Source organism: Chionomys nivalis, chromosome 3 (assembly GCF_950005125.1).
Source record: "Chionomys nivalis chromosome 3, mChiNiv1.1, whole genome shotgun sequence".
Classification (NCBI taxonomy): domain Eukaryota; kingdom Metazoa; phylum Chordata; class Mammalia; order Rodentia; family Cricetidae; genus Chionomys; species Chionomys nivalis.
The window spans coordinates 38,712,018-38,735,481 of record NC_080088.1 but is presented as its reverse complement, the minus strand read 5'-3'; the positions used below and the strand labels follow the sequence as shown (position 1 = coordinate 38,735,481).

Genomic DNA, 23,464 nt, shown 5'->3' with positions numbered 1-23,464 from the left:
TTATTTCAAAATATTTATTGAGTGCCTTCCACATGCAATGTACTAGATCCACATTAGATCCTGAAAAGCAGGAAAGCATTTGGGTAATGGAAAATGATGTCATCATTGATTACAGAACCAGGAATGGCTCTGTGGAAAGGTAGCATATCAGCTGCTTCTTGAAAGACAGGCACAGTTCAAATAGACAGAAAACAAGAACATGGGAAACAGAAAGCATTACAGGTAAGCCCAATGGTATAAAGGAAGGAGGTTAGGGCAAAAAGTGTAACCAAACTCAGGAAACAGTGCAGAGTACACTTGGGCTTGAGTCTAGGTATTGTGGAAAAGTAGTGGAATCAATGGTTGCAATGCCACAGTGGTCAAAGAACAACAAGCTGCTGTGAGACTGAGAAAGCAGCAGGCAGCTGAGATGCATTTCAGCAGCACAAAGGTAGTAATGCAATGTAATGCGAGCAAAAACAACAGATTGGAGTTGAAGGAATACTTACAGTATAAACTAACTGGTGCTTGTGAATTATTTTGTTGTTGTTAGGGTAAGAGAAATGATATTTACATGTTATGGTTGTTAGCTTGGTGTTTTCTGTGGGACTCCGAATAGTGGGATTTGGGGTGTCCCTGACTCTTTTACTTACTCATGGGATCCTTTTCTCCTACCAGGTGGCCTCATTCAGGCATGATTTGAGGGTCTGTGCCTAGTCTTATTGCATCTTGTTATGGTGTGTTTGGTCCATATTCCTGGGAGGCCTGTTCATTTCTGAAGGGGAACAAGAGGGGTGGATCTGGGGATGGGGAGGGTGGAGGAAGTATAGGGAGGGGAAACTGTAATCACAATGAATTATATTTGAAAGAATAAATAAAAAGAGAGAAATGATTTTAAGGTAGGGATATGAAAAATGAGGGGAAAGGGCAAAGTCCACAAAAAGCATCTTGCCTTCAAGTTAGAGATTATCATCTCTCTTTACACTTCATGATCTAACCCAAATCACATAACAGCTTCACAGAGTAGGAAAAGCTAGAAGTGTCTGGCTGAGGGTAGAGGGACACAAACAGTTGAAGTTTAAGTGTAACTAAGTCTGCTGTGATCTTAATACATCTGCAACTTTCTGTATCTCAAGTTTTATTACAATGTGCTTATTTAGTTTGGTGGAGGTGAAATTTGGGGATGGAGGATGCAGGCTACAGTGTAGTGTGTAATGGATCCAGGACAACTCATCTGTTCCCTCTTTCCACCACGCAGGGCCAAGGACTGAACTCACGTTACTAACTGACAGCAAACCTTGACCTACTCTATCTCCAGCCCTGCATTTCAATCTTATATTCATAAATTTGAAGGATACTATTTCTTGAAAAGGGCACAAAACTATCAATTATAAGATTAAAAAATGGACTTCATCAAAATTAGTAAATTCTGTTTAATCAAATGCAAAACTAACAGGATAAAAGATAAACCAAAGATTGAGAAATATCTATTTGAAAAGATCCAACCAACAAAGACTTAGAATATGTAAACAACATCATAAAACAATAATAATAATAACAAGACTGGTAACTCAATATGAAAAAGAAAAATATTTGAAGAGATGCCTTATGAAAAAGGATATTCAATAAGGTTGTGAAGAGTGAACTCAACATTGTTAATTCTCAAGGAAATATGCATCAATAGTAAAGCAAGGATTGATGGTAATAGCTCCGCAACAGTAGGAGTACTTGCTTTGCATGAACAAAGCTCTAGGTCCCACTTGAGCACTGGAAAAAGAAAAACTGAACCCCATTCAAACCACCATAAAACAAAACAAAACCCAAGCCCTATTCATCCCTACCAGAAAGACTAAATCAAAAGAACACTACCATCTAGGTGTTGTGGCTCACACCTATAATCCAAGCACTCAGGAGGCTCAGTTGCCAAGATCATCAGGCTAGCCTGGGCTAGTGAATTCTAGGTCAACATGATCTAAAGAATGAGACCCTGTCTCAAAAAAGACATTACTAAATGTTAAGAGGAAGTAGAACGGGCAGAACTTGCGTACATTCCTAGAGATTGTAAATCCTATTTATAGACACATCATTCCATTACTATGAGTCCGCCCATGTTCTATCCAAAACAGACAGAAATAATCTAAGGTAACAGAGGTCAAAATGGCAGTTACTTCCAGACAGGGAAATGGATAGAAACTGGAAGGTGCAAAAAGAATGAGGCTACACCACACATGCCAAAACTGCGGCAGAGAGAACATCTGGACTCCACAACCTGGAGTACTGCTGACATGGCTGGAAGATATGCAGGGGCTGAGGAGCTTTCTTTGGAGTGTTTGGTTGAGGAACCAGAGAGGCCTCCCAGAGTATGCGCACACAAGGGTGAGATAGAACATAGGCAAGCAAAGGCTAATGATAAACATTTGAGAGCTCGAGCAAAAACGGGAAAGCTTTAAGAGCATGGAGGAGGTCATGAAGTGGGTAGTAGGATAGAGAACAGATGAATGGGTTGTGCTGGTGGCAGGAGCCTATATTCGGAGTAGAAGAAACCAGAAAAGAATCTCTTAGACACAGAATTTAAAGAGGCCAGTGTCTATGAAGTTAGCAAAGAATATTTTATGAGAGAGTCTGAAGAGACCAGTGTTTAGGTGTTAGGAAAGAATTGCTCTATGAGACAGGCCAGCATCTTGGAAGCCAAAAGAAAAAAATCTTAAGGATTCGGCAGGTAGTCAGCTGTGTAAAAGGCACAGAAAGGGCAGACGATGTCAAAGAGAACCTGTTGGATGTGATAATGAAGTCACTCATCTACCACACTGCAGTGAACAATTTCATCTGGGTGGAAAGCGGTGAGCCCAGACTTCCTTCCAGAGGCTGGCGAGGATGTGGACATGATGACCACGACCCATAGCACTGCTCTTTCAAGAGCTTGCCAGGGATTGCAAAGGAAAACAGGGGTTAGTCACTCAGGGAAGTAGTGAAATTGGAGGGGAAGTGACAAGTGAGATTGAAGACGCTCAGACTGGGATGTGGGAACTAGACATGACAAGTAGAGCCAAGTCCTGGAGAAGCCCAGTAGGTGGTCACTACAGTGAAGGGAAGTTGAGATAGGCATGAACCTGAGGTTGACTAAAAATCAACAAATGATCACAAAGGAAAATTTAAAATGTCAAAGAAATTTGTGGCCTGGGCCTAGGTTTGGAATAGGAAGAAGATAGCCAGCTAACAAAAGATTAATATTTGGAAGGTTCTTCTATTTATATTAATGGAATATTAAAATCCCTATTCAAATTTTGTCATTCAAAACCTCCAGTGCCTAAAATACTGTCTTGTAGAAAAAAGACAAAACAAAAACCAAAAAAAAACCCCAAATCAAAAACAACAGAAAAAAACAAAAAAACCAAACAAACAACAAACTTACTATGTATGTAAAACTAGCAAATTTAATTACAAATACTAGATTGGAAAACAATGTTTTTCTCTCCCTACTAAAAAAATCAATCTAAGATTAGGAACCAAAATGCAAATGGTGAAAATAACAAAACAAGCACATTCTAATGATGAGACAGTATGGTCTACTGCCCCCGCAGACCTTTGTTTACAGCGAGAATAAAAACCACGTACTTATCATTAAGAGCGATAATAACAAAAACATTTGCCACTCTCTGCTGCCAGGAACATAAGTGCTGGTCTGAAAGCTGGGCAACTCAAAGCAGGTAAGCAAATTAAGGCCCAGTTAGATTTTGAAATAAGAGTATTTGCTTAGGAAAACAAGATGCATATCTCAAGTTACTTTTCCTGCCCAAGGATGTTGCTTAATTCAATTAGCTTGGGCTTGTTTTCTATTACTTAAGGCCATATTTTTCTATTACTAAATGAAGATTTATTCATTTGTGACAAATTAGTACAAGTAAATAAAGCACCAAGGACCTAACTTCATCTTTCTTTCAAGTGTTTGTGCAGTATTTTTGGATGAAACATCCTATTTTTGTTGTTGTTGTTGTTTCATTTTGTTTTTAAAGCAAGAATTCCCTTCGTGGGGTCTAGTCAGTGCTCCAAAATACCCAGGGTCTTCCATCATGGATCTACAAAGGATGTTTTACACAGGAACCTATGAAGATGCCTGAAAATTATACACTCAGTCATCATCCAATTACAGTTCTTCTAAACTTTATTTTTTAGCCTACCAAACCAATGTGACTAATACTTTAAAACTGCACAACCTGTTCAGATTAAATTTGCATGTGTGCACAGAGAGAAAGAGAGGAGAGGAGGGAGGGAGGAGACAGCTTACAATTTAAATTTTTTTCACAATAACCATATGTAATAGGTATGTTTATTAGCAAAGTTTTATGGATAGAGAAACTAATGCCTGAGAAAATGCATAAGCTGCTTAGGGAATCAGCTAAAAATGGGCAGGGAGGAGAACTGAACCCAGCAGTGTGGTGGTCATTTGTTTATGACCCCAATCATCAGATGATAAGGGTTTGTGAGTAAAAGTACTTCCTTCATAGATGAGGAAATGGAAACACAAAGAACTATACAACTAGTAGCCATCAGATTCTAGACTTTGCTTCTCCTCCCACAATGCTTATAATCTGAAGAGATTTTAAGCATACCCATTTCCACCTCCAGGTTTTCCAACACTTAAACTATCTCCACATGGGAATCACCCTATCTCATTCATTTGGAGTTTGTGTGAAAACTCCAAACTCTGTTAAAACTTTCGTAAGAAAGTGGCCTATTGTGTTGCATTTAGTGTGACTCTCTTCCAGACAAGAACTTTGTTGACTTGTTAACCCTTTCAGTTGTCCAGTCTCTTGCTGACAAAGAAATGGAGTCCAACATTTCTCCCCTGCATCAAAATGAGTTTTGGGGTATATTTCATGTGACTACCTTCCACACTATTCTCCATCTGAGAATAGCTGACAAGTACATACACTTATGTATCAGGATAGCTTCATAAGGAATGGAAACCTAACAACATTCCATAGAATTACCTAAAGCTTATCTCATTTTCACTACTGTTCCCATGCCTCTTGTTGAACTGATTCTTTTAAAAAAAGGAAAAAAATGAGCAATTGAGTATGCATGCCTATTCAATTCAACAGCTATCTACAGAGTTTCCACTTCTTCTCACATGATGAGTATGGAATAAACTGTGCCAAGGATAATGAGACCAAGTTCCTAAATTCTATTCAAAGAACATGCTGCTGCTTAGTACTAAAAAGTCTTGGGACTTGGAAAAGAGTCATGTATACTGATGAATATATCTTTAAAATGTCTAATCTAAGCAGGAAGGTGATGACACATGCCTTCAATCCCAGCAGTTGGAAAGCAGAGGCAGGTGGGTCTCTGAGTTCGAGGTTGAGGGCAGTCTGGTTTACAGAGTAAGTTCCAGGACAGCCAGCATTACACAGAGAAACGCTGTCTTGAAAAAACAAAGAGAGCAGAAGTCTCTTATAGAACTAGTGTAGTGCTGGCAGGCAGTGTTTAGGAAATTAGTGAAAAGTCACTTTGGTATTATATCAGCAACACCTTCTGTACACCTGTGCAACATCATGCTGAACTCCACTATGAACAACATTTGTGCTGCTCCTTTCACAGAAACAAATCCAAATCGCGTGTGTATGTGTGTTAAAGTGTGTGCTTGCGCTTGTTCTTATCCTTGCTGGAATCTGTGCTATTTATCAACAAGATGATGCAAAGGAAATTCAATAGGCACACCCTGTCCAGAGGTTAACAAAGGAGAACTCAGGAAAAGCAGTTCCATAAATTGTTTCTACAAAGAACCTGAGACGTTGCTGACCACTGGCTTCAGAACTGCACCGCTGCCGTCCGCTCTTTAGAGTGTCATATTATTGTCTGCTCAAATCACAGGTCCTGATGTGCAGTGAGATTTCCCTATGAGCATCTGGCTAACAGCCAAGCAAAAATACATAATTTAAAACACTCAATCAGGTTCATTCTGAGGCATTTTGTTCAGTGTTTAATAGCTTCTCCAGGGACAGGAAAATTACAAAAGCACATTGTTTTGACATGAGCTAAAATGAGTCATTGCTTGTCACTACATTTTTGAGGATTTGGCATTAGTCTTCTGAGAAAGAGAACCTAAACATTTGAAATAAATACCGATTTCCCTAAACAGTTTAGTAAAATTGGGCTACTCTTTCACCGAAGCAGCGAAATGTAGCCCCAAAGGAAAACACTATCTTTCTCTAACTAGGAGCCGTTTTGTTTTGCTCAATACCACCTTTTGGAAAAATTTTAATAATCATTTGACGCACAGTCCCTAAAGCAATGCTGCAGTTTCCTGGAGTGTTTATGTTTTACAAGATGTTACTAGACAGTATATAGTCAAACCTTTGGTAAATCCTCTGGACCAGTGGTTTTAAAACTTCTCTGTATACTAGAACCACCAGAGAAGTCCCATGTACAGCAACCGAGGGAGAATCTTGAGACTTAATCATTAGTACTAATGACAGTTCTCTAGGTAATTCTATCATAGAGCGAAGTCTGTATTGGTGTTTTAGACTTTACGTATGGAAGCGCAAAGATAGGTGAGTTGGGCAAGAATGGCGCTTTATGAAAGTCTGATAAGAGTTGAAAGGTGGGAGAAAAGGTTTGACTAAGCTCTTTGAAAATGACATTTTCATGTACAGGGATAAATTAATAGTTAAAAGCCAAATTCCAGGGTATGAACCTGGTGATTGGTTGTTTATGAGTACTCGGAGACTTGGTTTCTTGAAGTCTCTTAACTGATTAAATGAGAATAATAAAAGTACTTTTCAGGATCGCTATACTCAAAGAATTAATCTACATGAATATAAAGGGTTAAGAATAGTGTTTTACACACAATAAGCCCAGGTATGTTACTTGCTAACATCCTCATCACCATCTTTATTATTCATACCTTACTAAAATAAGTTGAATGTACTGCCCTAAACTAAAGACACTTGAAATGTCTTGATTTCTAGAATTTTAAGACATTTACAACATATTTAACCTATTCATTCTATACATACTTACTGAGCACTTATACATGCGTGAAACATCATCATATACGTGTTGCCTAACTTTTAAAAAAAAGCGTTCCTGTGCTTTTCTACTTGTTTCAGTCTAAAATTCTAGTAAGTTGATTCCGACTTTGCAATACAGAGTTTCATACTCCAGCACAACTGGAACACAGACAACAGCTGAGGAAGAGACTCACGATAACCAGCTAGTTAAACATGTACCCTACTCATGCGTTTGTGCAAGCAGCTACATGCTATACACCTCACTTAATTAATTCAATGGTCTGTAAGGAAAGTACTCCCCAGTGGCCTAAGTTTACGAACGGCAGATTGGAAATACAGAGAGATTATACAACTGGCATGCAGAGAATTTAAGATGTCTCTGCCCATAATCTGAGTAGTCAACTTGGTTTCTGGGAGGTGGTCTGTAGTGGACTCACGGTCAAGAGCGGGAGGGAGTCTAAATGCCTGTCCTCAAGTTATATTTCATGGAGGAATCCTCATGCTTTGACTTAAAAAAAAGTCTGTGGAAGAATACAAGAGAAGTGAGGGAAATTCTAGAGAAAATGACAATAATCACAGCTACTAGTCAGATTTTACAAACACAAAATCTGTACATGCAATAGCTTTTGATCATTTTAATTGTGTAATCAATTTAATTCATGGAAAACTCTGTAAAAGTTTTAGGGGAACTATTTCCAATGATTTTAAAAGGCGCAACTTTTACTTTTAAGTCTAGTGCATTAATAACGCTTATTAAGATAAAAGTATGTGTTACAAAATGACCAAAACACCCTTCCCGTATAATCATGTGATACAGGAAATCAAACATGAGCTTTTGAAACTATAACCAAATGTTCTGTTTAAAATAAAGTTGATGTAAATAAATATTAACAAACATCAGACATTATTTTCTTTTAAAAGATATTTTTAGATGAAACAAAAAGACTTCTCAGTTTCAGCCTCTAAAGAAATGAACACATAAAAATCCCTATCAAATATAATCAAAAGCATATTCACTATAGTTGTCGTGAAAAAAGGAGTACACACCTTTTTTCAGTATGTAGGCTCAGGCCTTCTTAGCTGGCATAAAATTGAAAAAGAAATCTGATTTGCATTAGTATTAATAATTATTAAATTTCTATGAGATCTTTAGGCTCAATGTTCACGAAGTGTCTTTTAACTTCACTTTCTATGAATGTTCCTCGTGGTATGTGCTTGCAAGTGAAGGCTGGAAGTTAAATGTCTTCCTCAATCACTGTCTATCTTCTTTTACAAGACAGGGTCCCTCACTGAACCCAAAGCCCACTGAGCTCCAGGGATCTGCCTGTTCCCATCCCACCAGATAGAGTTAGACACACACCACCTTGCTCAGCTAGGCATTCAAACACCGGTCATCATGTTTACATTTGTCATCTCCCCATTCCTTTCTGAAATTCTTATATGACCATCCAAGTCACTTTAAAACAAAACAAATATAGTATGATTTTAATTAGTCATGGTGATCAAAAGCAAAAATAGCTGAATTTATGCATGAGTACTAGACATTCATGAGTATTTGTTCAACTTTTACACATGATAGAAGGTCCTCTGTAATGAGGTCTCTTAGCAGAGATCTCTAAAACCCTAATAACCCACTTTGGGGTTGGGGAAAGTAGTATGACAAAGAAATGAGAAGCTAAAGAACCCAGTTCAGAATCTGGGAGTCTTAAAACAGTCTTTTGCTTTCACTGTGCAAAATTTTCCCTAAACTACACTAAGTTACACAGCAGTATGCCACAAGAAATTATTTCTTTTTTTTTTTTTTGGCAACAGTATCAAGCTTCAGAAAATACAGACTACTCAGTTCTAAAAAAGAAATAGAACAGATAATTCAAATTTTGATGTCAGATAAATATAAATTCATTTCAATATATAAAGCTAAACTTTAAGTTGTTGGTTGTTTTGTTTTGGATTATATTTATTTATGGCTATGTACTACTGAATGTATTCATTACCAGAACCAAAGAACAGCCCAGGTAGGATAGTTTCGACCTTCTGAGCCAGATGGTCTTTAGTGCAGCTGTCAACTCTGCTGTGACCGCAGGAAAGCAGCTGGATGACAAATAAACAAGGCAGTGTGACTCTTCTTCATTTTTGGACCCTAAATTGGTATTTTATATAATGGTCATATAAAAAGAACAGACATCTTTACTGAGCAGTTGTCCAGTCACGTGATTAAAGGCCCATTTAGATTAATGTATAAGACAGTGAACAATGTTATCTCCTTATTCTTTACTGAAAGTCGCAGGCTAGTCAGTATATTGTATGCTTTTAGATAATTTAGAATGTCATGTCTCCACCCAGGGCCAGGACCTAGATCCCATTTTTCTGACGGGTAACCAAGTTTTTCAGTTTCAGTTCCTGTTTCACAGGCTGCTGATTAGGAGGGGTAGGGGTCCATCATCAATGAACTTTAAATCCACTAATACTGGAAGGACTAGTTACCCACCAGTTTCATGCATCATTAATAACCTTTTTTCTATCTTAGTCTCTCTCTCTCTCTGTGTGTGTGTGTATGTGTAGCTTGTGGCCACACTAAGTTGTCAGTAGGCTGGCTACAGAACTTAGTCCTGACTTCTGGAATGTGTGACAACAAAGAAAACATCCCTGACTGGGTTCTATCCTTTGGGGACTTTTTACTCAAGGACTCTGTATGATGTTTAAGGTTTAAAGTGACTGCCATTCATGAAGTTGAAGGAGCTACCTCCACTCCAACTAGAAATACACATTTCATACACAGAAATGCTATACTAATGGGGCATGTAGTCTTTTAAAAGGAAAACAGACCTCTGCGAAAAGCATAGCAATTAGGTGGCTAACATCAGGGCAACAAATTTTCCCTGGCCTCCCTGTTGCCATGTGCCTGCCATCTTCCTCTATACTTTCCATTCGCTGTTTCAAACATATGTTGCCACTTATTTGCCAGGAAAGGAATCTCTGACCTACTCTTTATGTATGATGAAATGGCAGACGGAACGGAGCCACAGACAGCACCATTAGCAGTTATTCACACTTCTGTTTTCTCTTAACTTCCCTTCCTCTAAAGTTTATTCCTCATATGCTAGGAGGGATGTGTAATCATAAAAACATCCGTGACTCATGCTTTAGAATATGGAACCACAGCAACTCCATGAAAAAGCAAATGGCTCCTCCTGCCAGAAGGCAGTAAGCCTTCTACAAAAGGACCATATCTAAACTCAGACCTTGATTAAAGTAGGTGAAGGGATTTTTGTACAACTTTCACCAGCCTCAGTATCTTTCCTAGTGATCACTGCAAGAGTTTACCTAACGTTAACTCAGTCTTAATTAAGGAGGCACCTATTTCATGGGCTCAGGCTGCAGAAGAAAAAAATATGAAAAAAAATATGACAGGTAAAAGGAAGGGGTTTTCCACTAAAGAAGAATGGATTTAAGGAGACAAAATATGCAAATCTAGTACTGCATCTAAAGTACTAAGAAATAAATATTAATTGTATTATTTTGATGTACTGAAACCAGTATGTGACAGGAAACAATGACATTGCTATGTTGTCATACAACAGCAACAACAAACCTTAAATGATAAGCAGCAGAAACTACCTGTAACTTGCACTGACAGAAAAGACTGTCAGTCAAAACATTAGGCCTTGTTCATAAGCAAAAATAAAATACAGAGCCTGAAGAGTCCACAGATAGTAGTACAATGCAGAGTAAAGGGATATCGCACTAAACAAAAAAGTCCTGCCGATTGACAAGTACGGAGCCTGTACCATCCCTTAATGGAGGGCACCTGCAGCTTTTCCAATATGAGCACTGGGGACTGCTAGTTGTTGAAAAGACTTGATGCTTTTGCCTGGGGTAGCAAATATGAAGATACAGTAAAGTTTCATCATGTTGGTCTTGAAAAATATTTACACACACATTCTCTGGGTTATGAACACCTGATTTGTGAATGTTCTTTCTATATAAAAAACCTACTCAAAGTCCATTCAAAGATGACACCTGGAGAGCAAGATCACTTCCAGAGCTACTTAATTTTAAGCAAGCCTAGCTGGCCTGGGGCTGCCATGGAAATAACAGGGAGGTATTCACCTGGAATCCAAAGTGGGGATGTAGAACACATTCACTAATAAATATCATATTTTATATAGGATGTGGGCTCTCAGCTGGTCTACAAAAAGTTAGTTGACCCAATATAGCTTAAAACCTATACATTTTCAAGCATATTGTCCTCCAGTGCATGTTGTAATAGTCACGGTACATATAAATCTCTTTAACTATGCTATTATTATGCTGCAAAATCATCATACTATCAGTTACCTAAACATAGGGTTTCAGTTTCAATGTGGGATTAGTATGCCTTCTTCTACTAGAGTGAGAAACAACTCCATTCTTTTAACAATGCTGCTTTCATGGAGTAATAGCTTAAAAATGAACCTTTCAGATGGTCCTTTTGCAAAACTGGGAATTTCCTAAGTTTGGAAGATTATTTATTTCCCTGCTTGCTATAAAACAGCAAACTGCTTGAAAATCTAAAGGGAAACTAAGTTCAGTATTACTGTTATGTTTCTTCCATGAGAAAAAGAGAGGGGAAAAACCCCTGACCTTTAAGGACATTAAATGATAAGAAAAAGGGGAAAAGGAAATAGCAATCATAACTGGAAAGGAGGGAAGAGCACACCAGGTCACAGGACTAATGGGGCCAGTAACTCTTTTGTCCACATCTGACAGCAGCGTGAGTGCACGTCCGCATCCAAACAGACAGCACACTCTGTGCAACACAATGGCACTTTCTTGTGCACTTTTTCAGATTCTTCCTCTGCATGAACAATACATCAAATGATTTACATGCAGTGAGTAACTGGATTAGTATGAACCCAATCTGTTTTGTTTATACAACTTCCAGTTGTAAGAATCTTAAATTAGGGATCTGTCTTAATTTCTAGCAGATAGCAAAAGAAAGTAGGTTATAACAGTAGGTAAATAGTGCAGTAGGAATGGGCAGAACCCAGTTTGCTAATGCCTGCTACATGCTGGCTCTAGGATAACTGGCTTTTCTTCACCCCAAACTGATCTCCACTGAACGTGCTTAAAAAGAATGCCTTGCTTCAATACAAGGAAAATTGTAGAACAGTTAATAGAAACAGCTCTGAACTCAGCAAAGAAGGAATTGAACTTGCTTCTACCTTCAAAGTGTCATGGTGAGCAGTAAAATGTATATATTTTAGAAAGAGGATTCTACCAAATAGAAATCATCCTCAATCACCATAGAACTACTTCTATATGAAAAAAAAATCAACTATAGACAAAAAGTGGTTGTAGAGATGAAAGCAAATGGAAACCCTTTTGTGAAGACATGTATATGTACAATAGAAGAATTAGCTATATGCTTTTTATCAAACAAATAACTTTTGATTGTTTTTTTCAAGATAGGGTTTCTCTATACATCCCTGGCTGAACTCACTATAGATCAAGCTGGCCTTGAACTCAGAGATCCATCTACCTCTGCCTCCAGAGTACTAGGATTAAAAGCATGTGCCACCACAGGATTAAACAACATAATTCTCAGTGATCTACTATGAGTAGGTAAAATTTAGTTAGTCTTAGATCTGAGAAAAATACTTGAAATTCTATATAAAGTGAGCAATGCTTTTCAGCTGACGTCCAGATGCTAAATTTGCCACTGGAGATGTTAGGCACATTCACTGAACACAAATGAGGAATGTCCAAAAAGTCTCAGTGTCCAGGACTCCTCAAAGGAACAGACATAGTGCATCCTTGGCTCTTCACCCAAGTAAGGTGCTGATACTTGTCTCTATGAGTCATAATCTCATCATCTCTAATTTAGCTCTCTTTGTGGTCAGCATCAACAGGGTCTCCAAACTCTTTACAAGAAAAATGACAGAGCAATATAACACTTCGAGCTTATGCAAAAGAGAATTTAGAATGACTCTAGGCCTACAGAACTCATACAAACATGGCCATTACGCAGTCAGGTTGAGGATAAAATATGACTGACCTATAGATCAGTCACGTTACTCTCCTATCTTCTGGCAATTCTAGATAATATGAGATAAAGGTAGCTTCTTGACTATGGTGATAACAAGAAATGGATACTTTTTATTGAATGAGATTCTTGGAATTGCAGAGGAAATTTCAGCACCACTGAAACAATAAGACCATCAAGAGGGTAGGCCAGAGTCATAAGAAAGAGAACCAGAGGCAGCATGCCAAGCCTGGAGCCTGAGTTCATTCCCTTTCTCCCAGATTTATTTACTTTTTTTTTTTTGGTGTGTGTGTGTGTGTGTGTGTGTGTGTGTGTAGTGGTGGGGTGAGGCATGATAGACTGTGATATATTTCATCATTGTTTAAGCTACCAGGAGCCCAGTTAATCTGTTGTGACTTGAGGCATACTTGCCTCTGCCATTTGTTAGGATACTTACATTCTGGACCACTTAAGAATCCAGTAAACTATTTTTAGGCTAGTATGCAGTAGAGGGAAGTGGGTTCAAGTTGCCAAAGCCTATAACTCTCCAAAGATAGGAAGCCATCTTGAATAAATTATACTTTACACAAAATCAGACACTTGTCTAGTAATCTAGGGCTCTGTGAAAAGTTGCCCAGTTCAAACTGGCTTCCTCCAGGAAGTATCAATCACATGAGAAACTCTCCCCAGAGTACACAGAATGAGACTGCCACCACCTACTACTCATGACAGCTAGCTATAAAGCCCAGGGGAAGCTATCCAGTGTCTCCTAACTCATCTATCTTTGATAAAGATCAAAACACAGATGCTATTCTATTCACTGGGCTTATTTATATCTGAACAAAGCTATGTGATTTGGCAGCTGGGTTAATCAAAGTGAAAATGCTGAGATGCAAACCCTTGAGAAGTTATCCTAAAGTCCAGTACATTATGGCCATATAAAAGGTTTTAGCATACTAATCTTGTGTTTCTTACATAGTTTTCCAACTGATTTTTCAATATTAGATTATATGAGTCTAATATCCATTGCTGACAGTGAAATAGACTGCATATCCTCAGGCACACACACATCCCACAGACACACCTTAAAATGCAAAGCAACTATTTAAATTACATCGACAGAGTGACAGGACAACCTGGCCAGGCCAACAAAACACCAAATGTGGCTTTCTCTTTGGCAGCAGTTTCTAAACCGAATGAACTTAAATTTTGACTTCATGGTGTCACAGGTAACAAAGGTAAAGTTTGATAAATTTTATGGTCTCCCTAATCCTACAAGAGGCTGGGACTGCAAAGAGCTCCACTGTCCAAGTCAGGCTAATTTAGCAACAAAACCAACTGCAGGGGATTGAAACTGCTTTCCTTACAAGCTGACATTAGCAATAGGAAAGTACTAACCCTGTGAGGAAGACGAACAGGGTAGCCCACATGAGAATCTGTAGCCACATTCATATTTATTTGGGTGGTCCAAAACTAAACCAGAAAGTAGACAAAACAAAAACAAACAAAACAACAATAGCATGTGCTTAAGTTTTTAACAGAACTTTGGGGTTGGAAATATCCCAAGCTACAAATCAGTAGAAACTCTTTCTGGCAGGTGTTACTTTCAACACAATGTTCAAAGAATCCCGAAATATAAAGTTCTCAATATAATACCTCATATAAAAGTCAGAAACACACCAGAAATTAACACACAATGATTGTAACTAAAAGAAATAGAATTAGATCTACTAAGTCCTTAGACATAAACTGCTAGGCATCACAAGAGCTGTGTTTCACTGGTTAAAAGAAAACCACGGGGATTAATAGCACCTGCTTAGACAGGAGACTTCTAAAAGTGGCCATTGTAGGGGTGAAAGAAAAACCTTTGGAAACAAGGTATATAATAACTGTCAATCAAGCAGTGGAACTAGTGAACAGGACGAATCTGAAGGACGTACAGTCATACTACCATATGACCAATGTCCTCTGATGGAGCTCCACAGAGTACAGTCTGAAAAACCAAACGGACGGGACAGATGGAAGAATAGAAAACGCATGTGAAGACAGAAAAAGAAAGCTTAACATATGTCTAATCTAAGTACATTTCCAAGCAGAAATGAGTAAGCACTGCTCAGAAGCCAGGTTTGAAAAGTTAATAATTGGCTGAGAATTTTCTAGAATTGAAGACACTAATCTTCAGAGTCAGTGAAATATCAATGGAAACTAGGAAAGACAAAATAAATCTGTGCTTATGCACAGCACACTAAAACTAGACTATCAAAGATAAAAGTTAGATCATAAAGACAACCAAAGAAATAAAGGAATGGCAATTAGAAAGATGATAGACTATTCAATAGACAATAACTTAGGCCAGAACGGAATAATATTGTCTATGAGCTAACAGAAAACCAGTGTCAGCCAAGAAGCCTATACACGGAAAAATCTTAAGAGCAGAGGTGAAACAAATTCAAATAAATAAAAAGAGAACGTACGAAGAACAGACTTCCACTTTAAAAGCTTCAAAAGAGTGATGGAAATTGATCCCAGATGAAAATCTGAAATATAAGGATAATATAAGCAAGCAATTATAAATATACTGGAGCATCTAAGCCATCATCTACTAAAACTGTAACAGAAACTATGAACAACTAGAGCTTACAACAACAAATTTGGAGTGTGTCATCACAGCTTAAAAACAAACACAAACAAAACTCTAGAAAGGATTAAAACATTGGGAATCCTGAGATATTAGAATTTAAGATGAGAGAAAGAACTTATAGGTAAATGATCCCTAACAACAGGAACACAACACGTAACTTCCAAAGTGGGTAGGGAGGCTGAAGAGATAGCTCTGCTCCTCACAGAGCTAGGTGTGGTGGCACACATCTTCAACTGGGGGTGGGGGTGGCCAAAGGCAGGCAGATATCTGTGAGTTGAAGGCTGGTCTACAAAACAAGTTTCCAGCCAGTCAGAGATATACAGTGACATTTTGTCTCAAAAAGATATAAACAAACAAAAATTCTGGCTGTTCTTCCAAAGGACCCAAGTAGAACTCCCAGCACCCACTGCCTATAACTCCAGCTCCAGGGATATGACACCCCTTTTCAGGTTCGTAGAGCATACACATACATGTGGCAAATACACATGTGCAAACACACACACAAAAATAAAAATAAAAAGGTAATCCAAATATGTCAACAATTACTGCAAATGGAGACTAAATGCCATTGCTAGAGACAAAGGTTGCAAATTGGAGTAAAACAATTCTATCAACATTAATTCCTAACTATGAGATTTACTAGAACACAAGGTAGTAAAGTTGAAAGTAAAGGGTCAAAAAAACAGGATGAACTGACCAACTATTAACCAAAAGGAAGTTGTTTATCTACCTACATTGACAGAAGACAAAGTGAACTGAAAGGTGGAAAGCAGCCATAAAAGTCAAGGGGTGTTGTCTGAAACCTCGGTAACATACTTCTTCCAATAAGGCCACGCCTCCTAATCCTTCTCAAATAGTGCCACTCCCTGGTAACTAAGCATTCAAATACATGAGCATATCAAGGTTATTCTTATTTAAATCATCACAGAATGCATGACATTCAGATAAAGAAACAACAGATGGGAACAGAGATGAGAGTTCCTGATTGGTCCCTGCCTAACTGAGAGAATCCCACTAATGAGGAGGCCACTGATGACCATAAGTAGTGGCGCCCGCCTTTAATCCCAGAACTTGGGAGGCAGAGGCAGGCGGATCTCTGTGAGTTCGAGACCAGCCTGGTCTACAAGAGCTAGTTCCAGGACAGGCTCCAAAACCACAGAGAAACCCTGTCTCGAAAAACCAAAAAAAAAAAAAAGAAGTCCATGAAGGTACATGGGAAGTACTGAGACTTGCAAAAGTGGGCATAAACAGCTTCCTAGAAAGCACCTGCTTATACACTAGGCAGACAGCCTCCAGACAGACACATGGTTACTGTCTGGATGTTTTGTTTGCTTGTGCTTTGAGTTGTTTTGGTCATAGGGTGTTCATAGGTAACTCAATCTTGCCTTGGACTCAGTCCTCCTACAACCTCTCTAGTGCTGGACTTCAGAAGTACAGTTCTACACCCGACTCCTGCTGGACTTCAGAAGTACAGTTCTATACATGACTTCCTGCTGGGCTCCCAAGCACTAACACTAACCTTATAAAATGAAATCAATATCAGTTTCCTGTTTGGGGGCAAACTCTTGTCTGATGAGAATTATTGAATCTTGTTTTTAAACATTCTGACTTGGGGCTGGAGATATCACTTACCTGTTAAGAGCAGTTGACCTTGCAGAGGACCTGGGTTCAATTCCCAGCACCTATGGGGTATTTCATAATCATTTGTAACTACAGCTCCAGGGCATGATGTCCTCACCTACCTTCATGGGCACCAAACCGAGTAGGGACAGACTTAAATGGTTCAGAAAGGCAAAGCTCTTTAGCCCTCTGTGGTGGTTTCTAAGAAAATTGCCCCAAACGAAGTGGCACTCTTGGGAGGTATGGCCCTGTTGGAGGCAAACTCTGAACACATGAAATAAAATGAGTAAATAAGTAAATAAGTTGACTTCCTAATATTTATTCTACTAAGGAGAAACTAGCTGTGATGCTATTCCTTATATAATTATATATGCAATCATGAATTCCACTTTCAAATATTTAGGGTGATATTAAAATGTATCCTTCAGGACCAGAGATCTCCCTGCCTCTGCCTCCTGAGTGTTGGGATTAAAGGTGTGTGCCACCATTGTCCGGCATTGTAATATATTTTTAAATAGATCCTTCATTGAATAGAGTAGGTCCAACAGATAGTAGAAAAACTACAGAGATCAAAGTGATGCTGATATTTTCTGGCTCTTACAAAGTTACCTATTTTAAAAGTTTATTATTAAGTACAAACTGGGTCTAAGAAAAGGGCTTTTCTTTCTCCTTAGATAACAAGTTCTCCATCTACATGAAAAGCTCAGTCAAACTAGTTTCTTTAAAAGCACATTCCTTAAGACATGGAATATAATCTATTTGACAAAGTCCCTTTAAAAAATAAGGCTAGATAAAATTCTAAGGACAGTCTGTACTGGCAAGAGGCAAGAAGACTAATAGGTCTTTTCCGTCTATAATTTCTGAGATTCGAGGGTTTTTTACTCCTACAGTAATACTTGTGAGTCCAACAATTTCTCAAAACTATTATTAGTTGCCAAGGAAACACAAAATGTTTGTCAGAATAAATAAGCAAATGGATTGGACCTAAATAGCAGGCTTTTCCTGCTTCCCATGCAATGGTGACATCGTGTTTATGCCTATTCATTCTCTCCAAGCCACTCTGCTCACCTACTTGGCAGGCCTGCTCATGGGAATGCGGCATCTATCTCATAGAATTACATGGGAAAAAAAGAACAAGAGATCTCTGTTCCACACAAGTCCTTCCTTCACTCAGTGATGAACAAGGCCATGCAATGTTGAGGGACAGCAGGAAGCAGCTGGTTTTGTGACCATTCTATCAAGAATATGTAAATGCATGCTTTAAAATGACTCAGTGTCTACAGAAAACCAACCAACATGATTAAAATGTATAAATTTAGAAAGACACATCTCTTTCATACACAAACACACACACCACAATATGAAGTGACTGAATTATTAACCAACTGGCAATATTCATCCGGCAGAATTATATGTAAAATTTCTTCACTTTTTTGAGAATACATTAGCACTGAGGACTGTACTGCTGGCAATGCAACTTTAACCAAAAACAATGGAGGGCGTATTAGGGTTTCTACTGCTGTGAAGAGACACCATGACCACGGCAACTCTTATAAAGGAAAAGAGTTAATCGTGGTGGCAGTTTACAGTTCAGAGGTTCACTCCATTATCATCATGGTGGGAAACAAGGCAGCATGCAGGCAGATGTGGTGCTAGAGAAGAAGGTGAGCATTCTTATTCTTACATCTTGACTGACAGGCAACAGGAAGTGGTCCGAAGCACTGGCTGGTAATTGAGCATATATGAGCCCAACCCCACAGTGACACACTTCTAACAAGACCACACCTACTCCAACAAGGCCACACCTCCTAAAAGTGCCACACACTTCGGGGGGCCATTTTCTTTTAAACCTTTACAAGGCTACAGAGCTTTGCCTCCCTGAGTCATTCAAGACTGTCCTTACTCTGTTCAGGTTACCAATCTGGACCAAGTACACCATGAAGTTTACTGCTTTCTTTTTTTCCTAACAATTATCCTTCCTTATCTTTGGGAATTAAGTTCTAAGATGTTCTGTGTGTGCCTGAAGTTAAGGACAGTAATACTGAACTCCGCAAAAGTGTTTTTCTTATGTACATATATCTCTGATAAATTTTAATTCATAAGTTAGGTATAGCAAGAGATTAACAACAAGAAATAATGATAAAATAGCTGAAGCACACAATGTACTGCAGTAAAACCTTTATGGCTTCAGGGTTGTTTCCACTTAATGCTAGCAAAGTCATGGTTAAGAGAGGTTAGTATTTTCTCCTGTATTATGTCAGGAGAAAAAAGGAAACACATTATACCCAGAGATATGGCTACTACCTAATAGGTTGAAACAGAGCTCTTAGGTAGCAAGGTATACTAACCCATTTAGGATAAAGAATCATCACTGGGTATTTGAAGAAAGTTCAGTTTATCACTGTTCTCTAGCACATATTTGATGACAAAAAAGAAACAGACAAGGAGAAATATTATCTAAGAAATAAGACCCGCCCCCTCACAAAGAATAATTGGCTTGATATGTTTAACAGCACACAACAATTGTATTAAATTGTGCTTATGGCTAGCAATGACTGACTTTATTAATGATATGGTTGCTATAATCTTCATAATAATCTTATTAGCTTAAACCACATGAAATTAAGCCATGAACAACTACTCCTGACTATTTAAGAAGTACGTTTTAGGCTGGTAGTCAGCTCAGGTGGTGAAATGCTTGCCTAGCATGCAAGAGGCATAAGCAAAGCGGTGCATGTGTAATCCTAGGCAGGGAGAGGCATGGGGCCGATCAGTCCAATCATTCTCAGCTACACAGCAAGTTTGAGACTGGCTACATAAGACTGTATCAGAAAAAGAGAGAGAGAGAGAGAGAGAGAGAGAGAGAGAGAGAGAGAGAGAGAGAGAGAGAGAGAAGAAAAGGGAAAAAAGTAGTCTTCTATGCTTAAATTTAGTTAGGCCTTCCTGGACTTCTGCCTTTTTATCTAAAAACCTCTTTTCTCATATTAGAAAGTAATTTACTCTGCAGGAAAGCTCTTCTCTCTCTCTCTCTCTTTTTTTTTTTTTTTTTTTTTTTTTTTTTTTGGTTTTTCGAGACAGGGTTTCTCTGTAGCTTTGGAGCCTGTCCTGGAACTCCCTTTGTAGACCAGGCTGGCCTCGAACTCAGGAAAGCTTTTCTGTTCCTTTGCTAAATGACACCTAAACCAACTAACTGCCTATTTAGATCACAAAGGCAGATGACTAATTGTAGAAAGGGGCCTTAATTTGTTGTTTTGCTATTTATAGGAAACTCGTAATGGTAGGATGAAGAGAAGCACAGTATAACTGGCCAGAACTAGACAAGAAAGTAATTTTTTTCTCAGCCAATTTTAAAGTGCAGTAATCCTATCTCAACTATTTTCATAATGAGTATATGTAAGAAAGAAACAAAAACTACAGTTCAAGATGAAATATCCTAGGAAGAGGGAAAGAAGTGAAAATCTACTCAGCAGCTCCTGAGAGCCAATGAGGCACCACAAATGGCTGGCCGGAATTTGCAGATACAGCTCTGGTGGTGGTTGTGTCCAATAAAGACCTGCACGTTATCATTCTGGTGCTCTAACTTTATTAGAGCATGTCCTGTTGCTGCCGCCTCCTATAAAACTGTCCTGGTGCATATATAAATCCATGTCCCCAATGTGAATGACACCATAGGATTAGTTAATGAACAGCTGGGGAACACGGCTGTGAAGTGTGCAATGACACTGACTCTTGCCTTCCGAGTTCATCATATGTCTGTAGAAAACAGCTGTAAATATCTCAAGTAAATCACAGTAGTCCTTTGCCAATGACAGACACCACTGAGCAAGCCTCTGAAGAATTAAGTCCAAGATTATGTCAAATATTGCTTAAGTTCTTGCATCATAACTTCCATTACTGTGCAGCCTTGGTCAAGAGACCCCAGTCTGTTTCTTCATCTGAAAAGTATTGATAATTCTATCTCAAAATGTGTGGAAAGATTAAATGATGGTATGCACATAAAACTCAAAGGATGGCCACTGGAATGATGTAAAAGATCGGTAAACAAGGGTTATTATTGGTTACTGAAGAAACTGCTTACATACCATGACCTTAGTTGGAAAGCTGAATCATAGTGGCCAGAGACCAGTGCCTCAAAGACAATAGGGCACCAAGTAAGGCATACAAGCCTTACTTCTCTTTTGTCTTGCTTAGGAAACTAGAAGAACAGAGCTATAGAGAAAGAGGAATAACTTCACAGGGGATATGGGAAGTCAAAGAATGAAAATGAATGGGAAGTATGAGTGCAAAATTCTCAAGAGGAAATAGGTGGCGGTATCAAATCTTAGGAAATTTTTCATTAAAAGGAAAAAAAGCACAGCGAGCCATGAACTGCTCACTTCCGGATAAAAGCATTTGATGCTGTGAGTCCATGTTTCATGCAACTTTCATCAGTCACTTTATCTCACTTAAAATAGAAAAAGCATCAACTGTCTCAATGGGTGTATTTAATAAGTAGAGGCATGATGTACTTATCAAACACAGAAATGCAGTAAAACTAATAAACCAACATCTCACGTATCAAGACAATACTGCAAAACAAATATTAAATTCTAATAAATTCAGATGAAGAGTATGTTCATTCACTTGTCTTTATTAGCTGTCTAAAAAGTAAGAGACTCACTTTTCCAGTGAGACCATGCTTACTTGGGGCCATGCTCCCAACAACACTACCTCGATACTCTGCAACCATCCTCTCTTAAGTTGTTGGGTCCGTCCAACCCCCCCCCCCCGCCCCCTCCGACCAAAAGAAGTAAGCTCACCATTTTCATTATTCCTGCTTGACAAACACATGGGAACAATAACTCTACGGACATGTGCACCATACTAGGAAGCAATACTATTTTAATGTGATTTTAAAAGGGGTTTTAAATAAACTCAAGCTACTAAAACTACCCATCTGAAGCATCCACATCTCTCATTTATTTTTCAGATTCATAGATTTGGGATAGAACTTCTCTTACTGATGTTCAAGGTAATTAGGAGGTCAGCGCTCAGTTACAAGGAGGAAGATTTCTATACAAGGAAATCTGTCCCACATTAGTGAGTAAAAGATTTAATCCAGTCATATTTGGCCAATGTTTTCCTTCTTGTGTCTTTAAGTTTTTTGTCTTATTTGGTCGGTAGGAGAACAGATTAAAATGGTTCTGAAGTTCTATTTTTATACATTGTCCTACAAGTACAGCACAAAACATTTAATTTCTTTAAAAATATTTTCCCTGCCAACACTTCTGATTAGTTTTAACTGCTTTCGTTAAAACACAGGCATGCAGAAATGAGCAAAAGGGAGGTTTTTTCAGTAAACACGCAGGAAAATAAGATTTCATCTGGCCTTCCCATCACTTGAAGAATTGTTTTGTAGTTACATCATCAGGAAATAAAACACTATCCTCTGAGGACCCCTACTCTCTACAAAGAGAAAAGAGGTTTGAAGTCGATATGTCCAAAAACCTCTTTTTCTTCTCCTGCCTCCCCCAGAAACTCAAAAACAAGTGTAACAAAAATGTATTTACAAAAGTTTACACAGGAATGAGGGTGTGTATTTAAGAATTTAAATCAGCAACTTTAGTAGTTAGACTCAGGAAGAGGAGGAGGCGGAGGGTCGACCTTGACCCCCAAAGTTTGGGCAGCTTCATAGGAGGGCGCAGGTCAGGCTCACCGCCCACACCCGAAAGGGGACGCGGGGATCGACCCTGCAAACACCACCGGTGTCTGTGAGACTGGAGGATCTGGGCTGAGGGTCTGGGCTGTCATGGCCCCGCCGCCCGGCCGGTCGCACATGCCTCTGCGCGCCTTATAAGGCTGAGCGGTGACGTAACGCCCCTAGGCCGGGCGCACTCGGCAGCCCGCTCGCATTGTTCGGGAGGCTCCCGGAGAGCGCACAGCCGCTCGCAGCGCAACCGCGGCTCGGCTCACCGCCCCGCCCGGCCCGGCGCCGGCAGCTCAGGTAAGCCCGAAAGAGTCTCCGCTTCGGCTCCCGCAGGGCCACCGCCTCCGGACCAGGGGCAAGTGTGCAGCGTCGCTCTCAGCACCGGCTCAGCTGCAGAGCGGCAGGCAGGTTTCACAGAGCGCACTCAGTGACTGCCAGCTTTAAGCCCCTTTCCAACTCAAGAACTTCAAAGTTCTTGGCGGCCTGGAAAAGACTTGCGACTTAAATTTAGCTGGGAGGTGAGG

General features: G+C 39.1%; 2 protein-coding genes across 4 annotated transcripts in view; one reads left to right on the top strand and one right to left on the bottom strand.

Annotated features, from left to right (window-relative positions):
• The window catches only part of Cmss1 (cms1 ribosomal small subunit homolog), a 294,908-nt gene that overhangs the window by 222,898 nt on the left and 48,546 nt on the right, over window positions 1-23,464 (bottom strand). The gene's annotated exons all lie outside the window — the stretch shown is intronic.
• The window catches only part of Filip1l (filamin A interacting protein 1 like), a 237,594-nt gene that overhangs the window by 173,013 nt on the left and 41,117 nt on the right, over window positions 1-23,464 (top strand). Inside the window, exon 1 of one of the 3 annotated variants that reach the window (XM_057764099.1) lies at window positions 23,159-23,237. The exons of the other annotated variants lie outside the window; for them this stretch is intronic. The gene's annotated coding sequence lies outside the window, so the exon portion shown is untranslated. Of the gene's footprint in view, window positions 1-23,158; window positions 23,238-23,464 lie in introns of those variants that run through there. 3 annotated transcript variants of the gene reach the window in all.